We start from the raw sequence: 13,531 nt of genomic DNA on the forward strand, positions 1-13,531 counted from the left end.
TACAGAAAATGTGTGTGTTGAAAGATGCAGTTGGATGTTCATGGATTTTATTATTATTATTATTTTAAGTAATAAGAGTAAATTAAATTTAGTTGTTTTAGAACAATGATGCTTAAAACTGTTTGTCAGGCTTCATGCGAGGGATGCTGTGACCCACAGGTAAGTGACAGATATAAACAGAGATCCGGTTTTTAAGGAACTGATAGTTTATGGAAGGATTTGAATTCATATAATTAAAAGTGATATGCACGTGGGGTGTGGATAACAAAATCATTCACCGTCACTTCTTAAAGTGAAGAGTTTCCCAAGGAGGTGGTCTCACATCTGACTCTTGACTGCTCAAGTATTTTTAGTGCTTATAAAATGGTATCATGGATAAAATTGCGTTTGCCTTTAAGAAGACTATGATCTAATTTAAGAGCAAAGCGGATTATGAAACAGCACACAAGATGAAAAGTAAGTAAGCAAGAAAATAGCTATCCTACAAAGGCATGCACAATTACCAAGAACAAAGAAGAAGGGAGTCAAGAAAAACGAACTCAAGTGGCCGTTTGGTAGATAAACCCTGGGATGGATGCCGGAGTGACTGGGTCGGCCTGGAAAGGTGAAGACATCGGGGAGGAGGTGCCATTAGCTATGAGCACTGGAGAGATAAGAAGACTTTTCTTTGGTAGGGAGAATGAGGTGACAACAGGAGGGAATTCCAAAAATATGGGCCGGCTTGAAGCAAAGCACGAGGCTGTGAAAGGGTGTGGTGTCTCTAGTGGAACAAGATCTAGTTGAATTTGGCTGAGGCACTGGGGCATGGAAGGAATTACAGGAAACAAGGTCAGGAAAGTGGCTGGGAGCCAGAATGTGAAAGCCAGGCTCAAGAATGTGATGTCTGTTCGTTTACTTCTTTCTTAAAGGCGAAGAGAAAAGCATGGTCACTTGACTGGTGTTTTGAAAATTAATTTAGAGGGGGAAAAGATTGCAGAAGAGAAGATTTAGAATTTATCAAGAGGGATGAACAGTCTATCAGAATAATCTGCAGAGGTTTTGCTAAATATACAAGACAGTTTTTTTTTTTCAGTTTTCTATATTTTCCTTTAAACTAGTTTCTGATGTGCTCTGGGGATATGGGAAGGTCAGTGAGAGTTTTTGGGGAAAGTTGTTACATCCTTCCCTCTGTATTGCGTTTTTAAGGATTTATTTATTTATTTGAAAGAGTGACAGAGAAAGAGACAACAAGTTAAATAGATCTTCCATTCACCCATTTCTATATGCACAGTAGGGGTCCAAGTACTTGGGTTAACAGCCTCTGCTTTCTCAGGTGCCTTAGCAGGGAGTTGGATCAGAAACAGCTCTGGGGCCCGGCGCGGTGGCGCAAGTGGTTAAAGTCCTCGCCTTGCACGCCCGGGATCCCATATGGGCGCCGGTTCTAATCCCGGCAGCCCCGCTTTCCTTCCAGCTCCCTGCCTGTGGCCCGGGAAAGCAGTCGAGGACAGCCCAAAGCTTTGGGAACCTGCACCCACGTGGGAGACCCGGAAGAGGCTCCTGGCTTCGGATCGGCATAGTATCGGCCCGTTGCGCTCACTTGGGGAGTGAATCATCGGACGGAAGATCTTCCTCTCTGTCTCTCCTCTCTGTATATCTGCCTTTCCAATGAAAAAATAATAAAAAAAAAAAAAAAAAAAAAAAAGATAAAAAAAAAAAAAGAAACAGCTCTGATACAGGATTCCAGCACTGCAAGTGGTAACATTAACTGTAGTGCCACAATCTAGGTCCTTGTTATTGTGTCCGTTGAGCCAAGAGATGCTAGAAGTAGGCAGCAACGATGGGGGAGAGAAAGGGTAGATTTACAAAATGCATGAGAGTTTGAATCACATAGGATGGTGGTTCCCCATTTGCCATTGGTAAGGTAAGAAGCTAGATTTCAGGAAGGTTTAAGACCATACATAGATACTCAAGATGATTTAAAAATAAAAGAAAATATTGTGTAACACTTAAGTAAATGAGATAGCTTCATGCTGGTTGGAGTTGATAAATAGTCTTCTTGAGACAGCAAGATTTGAATTTCATCTTAAGACGGTATAGTAGGCTACTCCACTTTGAGGGAAGATAAGGCAAAAATGGAGACTATTTGCGAAAGGGTATGAGGTGAAAATGTGATCTTTAGAGGCCAGGATAGTTGGCTTGATAATATAACATGAATATTCTCCACTTATTATTCACTCACACTGTGAAACATTACTATTCACAATTTATGGATGATGAGTTAAGTTTAGAAGGATTAAATAAATGGTCCAAGTGATTCTAAGCAGAACAGTGTGCTTGAATCTAAACCTTGGACTTCAGTCTTGCAATGGTCCATTAGCTTGTGTGTCCTCAGAGGCAGGGTTCATTTCTGAATTGTTTTTATGGATCTCCACATGATTGCGTAGCCTGAAAAGCAGATTTTCAACATGTAGTTTTAAAGTAAAAACTGTAAATTGTTGTACAGATGTTTAATTGTTTGCCTTCTACACTTAATAAACAGAAACGTGACACTGAAGGATTACCATGTACCTAAGAGCTCACTGACTCACTATATAGAGGAGGAAATTAAGGTCCAGGAAAAAGAAGAAATTTAACCAAAAGTTATACATTTGGCTAAGAAAAGAACTGTACTATTGCCTGGTACTGAACTTGTCACAAGGATATTTTCTCACATATCACTCAGACTCGGGGAGCTAACTACCCAGTGTGTGAAACAGACTTTCTTCTCAACTCTGCAAAGGAAGATGGAAATGAGACACATGCACTCTGCTAGGGAAGAACTGTCTTTTAAATCAGCAACCCAATAATTGAACAATACAATACTAAAGCAGGAATCAGTTACACGGATCAATGAGCAATTCATCTCGGGAAAAGAGCAAGGATGAGGCCAGTGTTGTGCTGTAACAGGTATAGCTGCCACCAGTGAGACTAGCATCTTATCTGGGACACGGTCTGTGTCCTGAACACTTTATTTCTCACCCGGATGCCTGCTAATGGTCTAGAAAAGCAGAGATGTCATGAGTGCATGTTACCCATGTGGGGAACCAGAAGTTCCCGCCTCTTGCTTTTGCCTGGCCCACCAGCTGTTGTGGCTCTCTGGGGAATAAATCAGCAGATGGGTGATGCTCTGCCTCCTATTCTTCTCTCTGTAAGTCTGACTTTCAAAAAAAAAAAGTCTTTGCAAAAAATAACAGTAACAGCAGAGGTTAAAGCAGTAGTGTACTTTTCAATGGATTGTGATGGAGGTGCCTTTGTTTTGTCATCTAAAAATTTATTTTTTTTTTTCTTGGAAAGTCAGATATACAGAGAGGAGTAGAGACAGAGGAGATCTTCCATCCACTGGTTCACTCCCCAAGTGGCCACAATTGCCAAAGCTGAGCCGACCTGAAACCAGGAGCCTCGAGCCTCCTTCTGGTATCCCAGACTGGTTCAGGGTTCCAAGGCTTTGGGCCTTCCTCGACTGTTTTCTCAGGCCACAGCAAGGAACTGGGATGGGAAGTGGAGACTCTGGGATTAGAACCAGCACTTATATGGGATCTTGGGACAATGTGAGGACTTTAGCCACTAGGCTACTGCACCAGAACCTGTTTTGCCATCTTTTAAATGTGAGACATTGTCTCGTACAGTACCAAGAGAAGAGAAACCATCTCTGACTGGAGAGCTGGATGAGGAAGGATTACAATGAATGATAACAAAGGCCCAGGCTTGGGATGCAGGCCCTCTGATGTGTTCCTATACTCTGTTGTCTGGGGACTTATGTTTGGGTTTGTGGAAATGGAATTAAAAGAAAAAAATGTATTTGTGGGTAGAAAAAAATTATGAACCTAATGCATGTGATGTATCTTCAAAATAGTCATGAAAAATGTGTTGTAAAAAATATGCATGGTTTCAAAGCTTCTTGGCACTGAAATAAACTGACCATTTAATTTCCTTCTCCATTAACTTTTTGCAGGACCCTCGCACTGCTGTGCTTTTGCAGGCTTCCCATGTTCGTGAGAGGATTAGATCTGATTGATCTAGTTTTGATTGATTGCTTGCCCTCTCAGCTAAACCCAAAGTCAGTGAGCCCCTGCTTACAGACAAGTGAGGAGAAACAATTTCTTGAGGTTGTTCTGTACTGTTAGGAGGGGTTCACGAGGGTAGCAGGCTCTGTTACCTGTTTCCTCAGTCCCCACAGTAGGTACACGAGACTCCCATAGTCTTTTCTGCTTGAGATGCTAGTATTTGGTGCAACACCGCTGAGTTTTGTGTCAACCAGTTGGCTATGGCAAGCCTGACTTCATCTGCTTCCTCTCATTCTGTCCTCCTGAGCTCGCTCCACTCTGTCCTTCCATCCTCAACCTCTTAGACATTCCTGACCATGATCATGGACTGACCTCACTCTCCTGCTTAGCCCCTCCTTTCCTGCCGTCTCCCTTGGTTAAAAAGCATAGTTATTTTTCTCTATTTTTTTAAATTGCCTTGGAAATTAACATACAATATTATTTCTTCGTTCAGTACAGGTATAGATACGAAATCATCGCCAAAGGCAGGATACAAAATATTTTCATCACTATCCAAATTTTTTCTGTGCAATTCCTTTGAGTTGTACTCCCTCTCAATGCCCAAGCCTTCAGATCCAATGATGTGTTGAGAATGTAATGTGAATGTAATTCCTTTGCAGAGTAGCTTCTTCTACAGAACATAATGTTGTTGGCACACTTGTTTTATGCATAGGTAATATGTTCCTTTTATTGTAGAGTACCATTTGATTGTGTAGGCTAACCAGACTTGGTTTATCCTAGCTGGTTGACCCAATTGGGATAAAAGTATGTCCCGACTTGGGATGATTCTGGGGGAAAAAAAAATCTGCCATTATTATCTACATGCATATAATTCTGTAAAACAAATTTGGTCTTCTCTAAGTGGAATTGCTGGGTCAACCATTTAACTTTGATAGTCTATATCTTTTTACAAATTTTTAACTGATTTATTTTCATATTACTTGGCACACTCACACACACACACACACTAAGATGTCTTTCATCTGCTGCCCTACTCCTCAAATGCCTAGCTTTGTCAAGACTAGGTTGAAATGGGAGCCAGGACTCAACCAGCTTCTCTCATCCAAATAGCGGGAATAGTGCTTGAGTGATCATCTGCTCTCTTCCAAGGCAAGTGTAAGCACAGAAGCAAGATTGAAAGTGGCGAAGGTTCTTGAACTCAGAAACTCTGATATGGGACATAGGATCTCAAGCATCTTGAGTGTTGAACCAAATGTCTACCTGTTCTTTTCATGTTACGAGCTAGGTTTGCCCCGACCCTCAGACTTGTAATAGTTGTGACTGGATTTGTCCATTTGTCCTACTTCTTTCTCAGTGAAGAAAGCTTTGTTTTCAGTTTTAGTTACATCTCTTGCACCACACAGTCCTATTTCATCTAAAGAAAGGCTCCCAGCACATAATAAAAGTGGATCTTATTATGATTAGTCTAAGTCCCTTTTCATCTCTAAGTTTCAAAAATTTGTATTATTCCACCAGTACTGCAGTACCCTCTGCTGGTTGACTCACAAAGCTGGTGTTATGCCTGTACTAACAGAGAAATTATATGTGCACGTAGGGGAAAAATGGGAGAGCAGTGGTTAGCTATCATTATAGTGTCAGGTGACAAGGACATTTTATATATTTAATATTGTACAGATGTAATATTTGTGTGGACCCCCGCAATATTGTGTATGTATTCCCAATTGTGGATAAAACTTGGGCCGCCTTGAAGGCTAGATTCAGTTTAGAGATTATTATATCCAGATTGTTGTTTTGTGATGGTTTCCACATACAAATGATTCAGATCCATACACTCCAAAATGATGTTGGATTGCCATCTGGTTCCTGCTGGTTCTAAAAGCTTTGTTCAGCCTGGGATATGTATCAGGGACAAAACATAGGACAAGTTCTCCATGGAGGTGTAATATCTTGCATTGACAGAGTCTAGCAGCCAATCAGGATGCTCCAAGGACCAACTGATATTGGCTTTTATAGGTCAGTGGAAGACTGATAAATATTTAATTGTTCAGGATGCGGTTGTATGTACTCTTTGGAAACACTCCACACACACTTTTGTATCATCGGGGAACCTGTGTTAATTTGCTTGGGTATCTGAAACAGTCTGGGAATTAAGTGAAAACAGCATGTCAGGCAATGAGGCCCATCAGAGCCGTGTACTTGTCATGATGTGTCATTGTTAATTTGTGAACACAATACTGCCAACCTTGCGGCCTGGATAATGATGCTGGTGGACTCGCCACATACACACATTGGTTGCTTGCTTTTCTGATCAAAGGTCTAACCACATGTTCTGCAGCCAAGGGACAGTATCTTCTCTGGATCAGACTCACAGGTTTGAGTACAGATGGCAGGCTATGATCTCAACTATGGCTTCAGGTACCAACCAAGTCCAGATAGAGATACTGGGCTTCTGGAGATGGATGGACCTGGCATCAGAGGCTACTGAGAGCAACTCCGCAAGCATGATTTTTTAATCTAGTGCCAAGACTTGAATCCAGGTTTTGTTTTTCTAGGCTTTAGTTATCCCATCTCAAAGTGGTATTAGGGTGTGATGCATGCTTTCACAGACAAAATAAAAACATCTTCTATGTTATTATGACACTATCATTTATCTTTTACTGCTTTCCTGCATGCCAGGATCTAAAGTTATCAAATGTAGGCACTGAATTTTATTGATATGCACCCCCAGTCATGCACAGCACTCAGCGGTCATACAAAGGAAATGTGTCCAATGATCAGAAAAAAAAGTGTAACTAATGTGTGTGCCAGGGTCATGGGGAAATGCCTTTACCTTTCCTTTAAGTAACTGACCTCTCCTGGTGTCATGCAGCTGCTGGTACTCATCTTTCCAAGAATGGGTGCTCCAGGGAGTATTTATGACTGAGATGGACAGAGGTCTGGAGCAGCTCTTAGAAGAATGGCATGCAGCTGGTGAGTCCTTACCACCTTCAGTACTGCTTCTCAATACATGCTAAAGAATTGCAAAGATTGTATCATGCTCTTTACCAGAAGATGTTAAGCACTACCTTTTGCCAGTGGAAAGTGAAGCTTACTTTCTTATAGTATTTTAAATAAAAGTATTTATTTGAAAAGAGGGAGCACTTCCATTGGGTATGTGACAGTAACTAATTTTATCTGATTTTAATTTTGACTTGAATACCTTTAATGATTCATTAGACACCTTCGCCTTTTAAAAAAGATCTCTTCATTTGTTTATTTATTTAAAAGGCAAAGACAAATAGAAGGAGGGGAAGAGAGGAGAGATGAGAGAAGGGAAACTTCACTGACTGGTTCACTTCTTCAATGACCATTACTGCTGCAATGGGGCCAGTCCAAAGCCAGGAGCCAAGAGCTTCTTCTGGATCTCTCAGATGGATAGCAGGGGCCCAAGAACTTTTGGGCCATATTGTAATTCTTTCCCAGGTGGGTTGGAAGTGAAAAAGTCTAGGGCATGAACTGGTGCCCATGTGGACTGCCCACATCGCAGACAGCACCGTTACCAGCTAAGCTACCATGCCAGATCCAGTTAGGCCTCTTTTCATGTAATTATTCGTCATTTTATTATGTTATTGGAGAAATGTCTACAAAAGTCCTTTAGCCACCTTTAAGTTAAGTTGTTTGTCTTTTACATGTTGGGATGTAACATATCTTTCTGTCTTCTGGATTCTTGCACATGTTTTCTAGTTACATGGCTTATAATTCATTCTGTTAATTGTGTCCTCTAATGAATGGACATTTTTAGTTTTGATGTAGTCCTACTTATTTATTCATTTATGTAGTTGCTTATGTTTTTGTTGTCATATTCAGTAAAGCATTTCCAAAGCCGATGTCATGAAACTTTACCCGGTAGGCTATTAGGCTGGTAGGCTTAGGGATTCAGTTTAGGTTTTGCTCTGTGTTACGCAGTGTCTGCTTTTACCCCCAATTGTCAACCTCAAAAGTGAGTTTCTTGAGCATAAAGATTGCTCATTAATGATAAGAAGGGAGAGATACCTGAATTAAAATATAATGCTATTTCCAAGGGTTGTTTTTTTAAACATTTTATTTTCTTTTACCTAAAGCTATTTGTGCAATATTTGGATGCTTGTGATAATAACTGCCTTTATTGTGGGCAGTTATGGGCTCAATGCGTGGTTAGTTCTGTAGAGTTAATAGAGACAGCACAGCAAAGCTGTTTCTTCCTTTTACATGGTACCTAGGTCCTGGACTGAGCCAGGGGATGAGGAGGAAGGCACTGAATGAAGAACTGACCAGGCTTACTTTACATCCTTGGGCAAGTTATTTCACATGTCTCTACATTTCTCTACTTCATTTGTAAAATAAGAAGGGCAGCTTGATGAGTGAATAAGCTGCTTATGCTTCTAAAATTCTAAAAGGTTAGGTACTGGTGAAAGTGCAGTTCCCACAGAGGGATGGATTCAACCACTTCTGGGAGGAAACAAACCTAAGTCTCACCACACAATCTGAGCCACAAAGAATGGCTTCTGGCTGCAGAAATGACTAGCCCAATCATGTTTGTGACTTAGTCTGCAACGCTGCTGCATTTTAGCTTTAATCACAAGTGCTGGACGGGTCAGAGGAGCTCTGAGAACGGAGCTGAGTTACTGTGACTGATACTGTCCTCGACAAATGCGTATTTTGTACATTTTTACCCATTCCAGACTGACATGTGTTAAAACCTGCGTGTGTGCACGACACACCCACTTAAAAAGATAAGAGAGTTCTTGGTTACACTGTTAGTTGAAACTTGGACTACCACCCTTGCATCCCCCAAATCCCATCCTTCCCATGTTTTCCAGGTGTCTCAACTCTAAGTGATAGTTGCAACTGCTGTGTCCCCGGTAGATGGATGGTTGAGATATTTAAAGAGAGAAAATGTGGAAGGAACTAACTTACTGAGCACCTCTTGTGTGCTGTGTCAAGTACCCTGTTAATGCTCTAACAGCTCCATGAAGGCACCACTGGTCGATTCAGAATGAAGTAAGGATGCTCAGAGATGTTATGTGACCTGTTCCAAGTCACACAGCAGCCTGGCTGCAGAATCAGCATACTGTGCCTCTCTCCTCCACCATTAAACTCTGACACCATGTCACACTGACATTCTGCATGCATGGGAATGGATTCTTGCTCCCCCTTTTGCTATATTTGCTAATTTGCTTCTTTCCCCTAGGATTCCTGAAAAGGGAAGCTCATATCCTTTGAGTTTTCTCATTTTTTACCATTGCTTAAGAGCACATATCACTTGCTATCTCCACAAGCTTTTTTCTGGAGGAAAAAAAAATATTTTGAGGGCTAATCTATGTGGTAAACAGTACTCCAAAGAGCTATATACATAAATAATGGTGTCTTGCAGCCATTTCATTTTCTTTCTTTTTGTTCTTGCAAACCTAAATACTCATCCTCCTCTGGGCCCTGGTGAATGTGGTGGTGTCCAGCTTCTTGCTCTGGGGTCTTGGATTCACAAAAGACCAAGTTGACATCCATTCTGCATCTGGCTTATGTGATGCCAGAGGAGTGCCGAGGTCTCCGGAGAGGGCCAGGAGAGATTTGCCTCCTGCGGGGGTTTGGATAAGCCCTAGCTAATCTCTGTGGCTTCTTAAGGGCACACCTGCTTGTCTGCCAGTCTGCAGCCTCCTCGCTCATTTCCCGTGGGACGGCTCGGGTCAGAGGGTCTCCAGAAAGCCTTTCATCTCCCACTGCCCCACCAGGCCCCCCTCAGCAACACCTGGGTCCACACATAAGACTTCCTTTGAGGAGGGGTGGAGACCGCCCCTCCCAGAATGGGGGGCCAGTGCCCTTTCCCGTGCTTTTGAGGAAGCCTGCTTGTTCCTTCCTTCCAAATAAGCATTTGATTCAAACCTTATCATGCATGGCTCAAACTTTATCCCACTGGGGCTAAGCTGATCTCAATTAGTTTCTGTGCTGCTGGGCTGTGAACATTTAGTAGGTGCTCAGTAAATAGAGATGATATCCGAACCCAGCAATGATGCAGTCAGCTTTCCGTGGGTTTACCACAACTGTCTCTTAACACTGATGGTCTTAAATGTCAGAAAAATTCAAGTTATTTCTGTTTAGCTGTGAGATACAGCTTTTATTTTCCTTCTCTGTTTTCTCAGGTTACATTTTCCTTCAGCTGCCTATCACTAGGGGCAGTTAGTAGTTACCCCATTTGATTTCTAGGAGAATGCTAGCTAAGAGCGATAGTCAGAGACTGCTGCTTGGCATAGAAAGAAACTCCAGAAATTTTCTTCTTCCTCTTCTCAGTCTTGGTCCCCCTTCTCCTTTTCTTTCTGTCTCTTTGTTTCTCTCCCTCTTCTACTCTCTCTCTCTCTTTTCAGTTTCTGTCCATCAAATGGAGATACAAGTCATTTCTGAAGGGGGAAATACTATTAGTGATACGTATAAGAGTGTAGCTTCAAAAATCGAATTGAAAGAAAAAACTGTTCTTAAAATTCACAAATTGCTGTGCGTAGTTATAATTTCGTGTTTTCTTAAATTAACTATCACTTGTTATGTCATAAGGCTAGTCCCTGGGCTAAGACAGCATGAACCAGCTCTATGGGAAGTTCTGTTTGCCTGGGACAGTAGGCCACAGAAGTCATGTGAAACCTGATTGTGGACTAATGGGTCTATGGAAGCGCGGTAAAGCAGCATCAGTTTTAACATCAGCATGCTGTCAGTATGCACTTCCAGTTGATTCCCAGTCCCCTTAACATCTGCCTCTGCATGGTCAGCCTACTGTGGATAAAAAAATATGCAGAGAAAAATAACTGTATCTGTACTTAACAGGCAGACTTTCCATTGCCATTATGTGCCAAACTGCTTAGTGTGACAATCAATTTCATAACATTTACATTGTGACAGGTGTTACAAACCATCTAAAGATTATTTAAAGCGTGTAGGAGGTTGTGAGTAGGTTCTATGCAATTGTTATACCAATTACAGAAGGAATTTGAGCACCTGTGGATGTTGGTAGTTGTAGGAGTTTCCTGGAACCAACCCTCTGCAGATATTGAGGGATGAACGAATTTCCATTGTCTTTCCTAAAAGGCAGTATTATTTCAATTTTGTAGATAAGAAAATGGACTTCTCAAGACAGTGAATAATCTGGTAAAATAGTTGCAGAACTGAGCCTATAACCCAAGTGACACAACACACACTCTTGGAGAAATCAAGCTGTAATTTAAACCAATCACTGAATTCCAGCAGTCTCTGAGGTCTGTGGCTGTGTTAGATGTAGAGAGCCCTGCCCGGGCAATTACTTTTGATATTCAATACTCCTAGGTGACTTGTTAAAAACAAGAATGTTGGCAGCATTATAGTGTAGCATGACAAACTGCTGCCTGCGACACTGACTACCATATGGGCGCAGATGATGCAAGATCTCCTTCTGTGTCTCTCCATTTTAGAGAGTGAATCAAAGTCAATTTATCCACAAATTGCTCACTTTCCCTTTCAGTTTGGGATGCATGTATGTCTGGATTTGGCTGACTTTAAAGCTTGGGTTTTAATTTATTTATACAAAGCACTTTACCTCTTCCCTCGCCTGCAGTATCTCAGTTAGGATGCATCTTGCTCAGTGCTCTTGTTCGACAGTAGATAGTCAAATAGATCCTCCATACCTCCTTCCTCACAGTGACACACACAAACACAAGTATACGTTACGTAACAGACTGAAACTCAGGGTGCATAATCACATGGCAGAAAGTAGGAAACAAAACAGCCAGCCCTGGGTGCGTGATAATAGTGAAATAGGAGAAGTGTGAGTCACAGGGTGGTAATGGGCCTGCAGACAGTGGAGATTCTGAGAAAGGAAGCCAGTTGTGAGAGTGCTGTCGCCATCAGTGGGCTCGAGGCAATCATAAATGATTCCAAATGACACAACATGGAGAGCTGTGCACAATACAACAAACAGTAATAAAGCAATCAGCGCATCTGACTGTACAGTTGGCGAGTGCTGTTTGGAATGTTACCCTCCCAGTCATAAGTGCCAGTGTAGTCATGGTTTTAAGTCGCAATGGCATAGATTATCTCTCCTTGTAGCCAACTGAAATAGCAGAAAGTGAGCATCACATGCATTTGTGCTTCCTTTCCTCCATAAATGGACTCATTCCTTGACTAGAGTAGATACTGCACCAAACTTTTGCTTCACCTTGTTCAACTCTATCAGTCCGTGGCAGCATCTGCAGAGATTAGGAATAAAAGAACATTTTGCTGAGTGCACATGTGTGCCAGGTAAGATGCTTGGTATTTTATATCTGTCATAGCGGTTCACCTTGAACTCAGTAACACTCTGGGGTCGGTGGCATCACCCAGACATTAAAGAGAAAGAGGAGGAGTTGCAGAGAAGTAAGTGGATGTGCTCAGCTTCACCCAGAGATGCAAATAAGAGCCTCACCTGGCCCTGGAGGACTTCCATGTCTAGCTAAGCTCCTGCCTCTGCACCGTATGTTTCCATTCCAAGAATGAATGCAGGCATATGTTTCCTTCATTCAAGCCTGTTCCCAATTGTCCACTTTCCAGCAAAGGTTTATTTGACATGAAATAATTTCTCTTTAAACCTCAAGAAATATGGAGATATTATTATTAATTCCATTCATAACTTTTGATCTCTATAGTTTGTTCCCAATGATTCTAACAATAGTTCATGCTGTTAGTGATTTTTCTTCAAATCGGCCAAATGGATACTCAACTAGTCAAGGCTTCTCAGTTGAAGGCAACACACTCCTGTGATGTCATTCCTGGTTCCTGCTGTTTCTCTGCTTGTCTCTGCTGTTCACTCTCCCTCCTGTGGAGGAGATGTCACAGTGTGAATGTCAACATGGCAGCTGCCAGATTTCCATCAAGAGTCCTGGGCACAGAGATCATTCTATTCATTTACAATGTGCGTGTATTGTTGTTTTTTTTAATTGCAGATGCCACTCTTTGGTATTATTGATTTCTTCTGTCTCCTGAGTCACATCAGATGCCTTTGACCCGGTTTGCACCCACAGCAGCCAAGGCATTGCCTGAGTCCATCTGGCTTTGAGACTGCATTCAATTCATCCTTCTGTTGCTTGCATCTTTTTATTCCTTCTTATTCTGCCTTGCAATAGTTTGTATCCTCATAGGGTATTTCAACATTTGAATCTCTTGTGCTAGGCTTTTCAATGTAGTAGCAACTTCTCTCAAGGTCAAAAATCTTTACTATATGGCTCTGGCCATTTCAGTAATGGTGATCACTCCAAGTTTGTTTCTCTTCTGACGTTGATCAGTTCAGCTTATGAAATGTAGTGAGGACGGGCCTAAAGACTAAATTATTTAATTGATATGTATAAGTAGAAATGACAGAATGAGAGGAGAAAGCAAAGGGAACTCTGGATGAAAAATAGGAATAGCATCATTTTATCCTTCCTAGGGTCAAAATTTTCCTGAATTACTTTCTAGTGTTTTAATGAGAAAGAGTTTTGAAGTATTTCTGTTTACTCTTA

The sequence above is a fragment of the Ochotona curzoniae genome, unplaced genomic scaffold (assembly GCF_017591425.1).
Source record: "Ochotona curzoniae isolate NIBS_2020 unplaced genomic scaffold, NIBS_Ocur_1.0 contig_2723, whole genome shotgun sequence".
Taxonomy (NCBI): Eukaryota; Metazoa; Chordata; class Mammalia; order Lagomorpha; family Ochotonidae; genus Ochotona; species Ochotona curzoniae.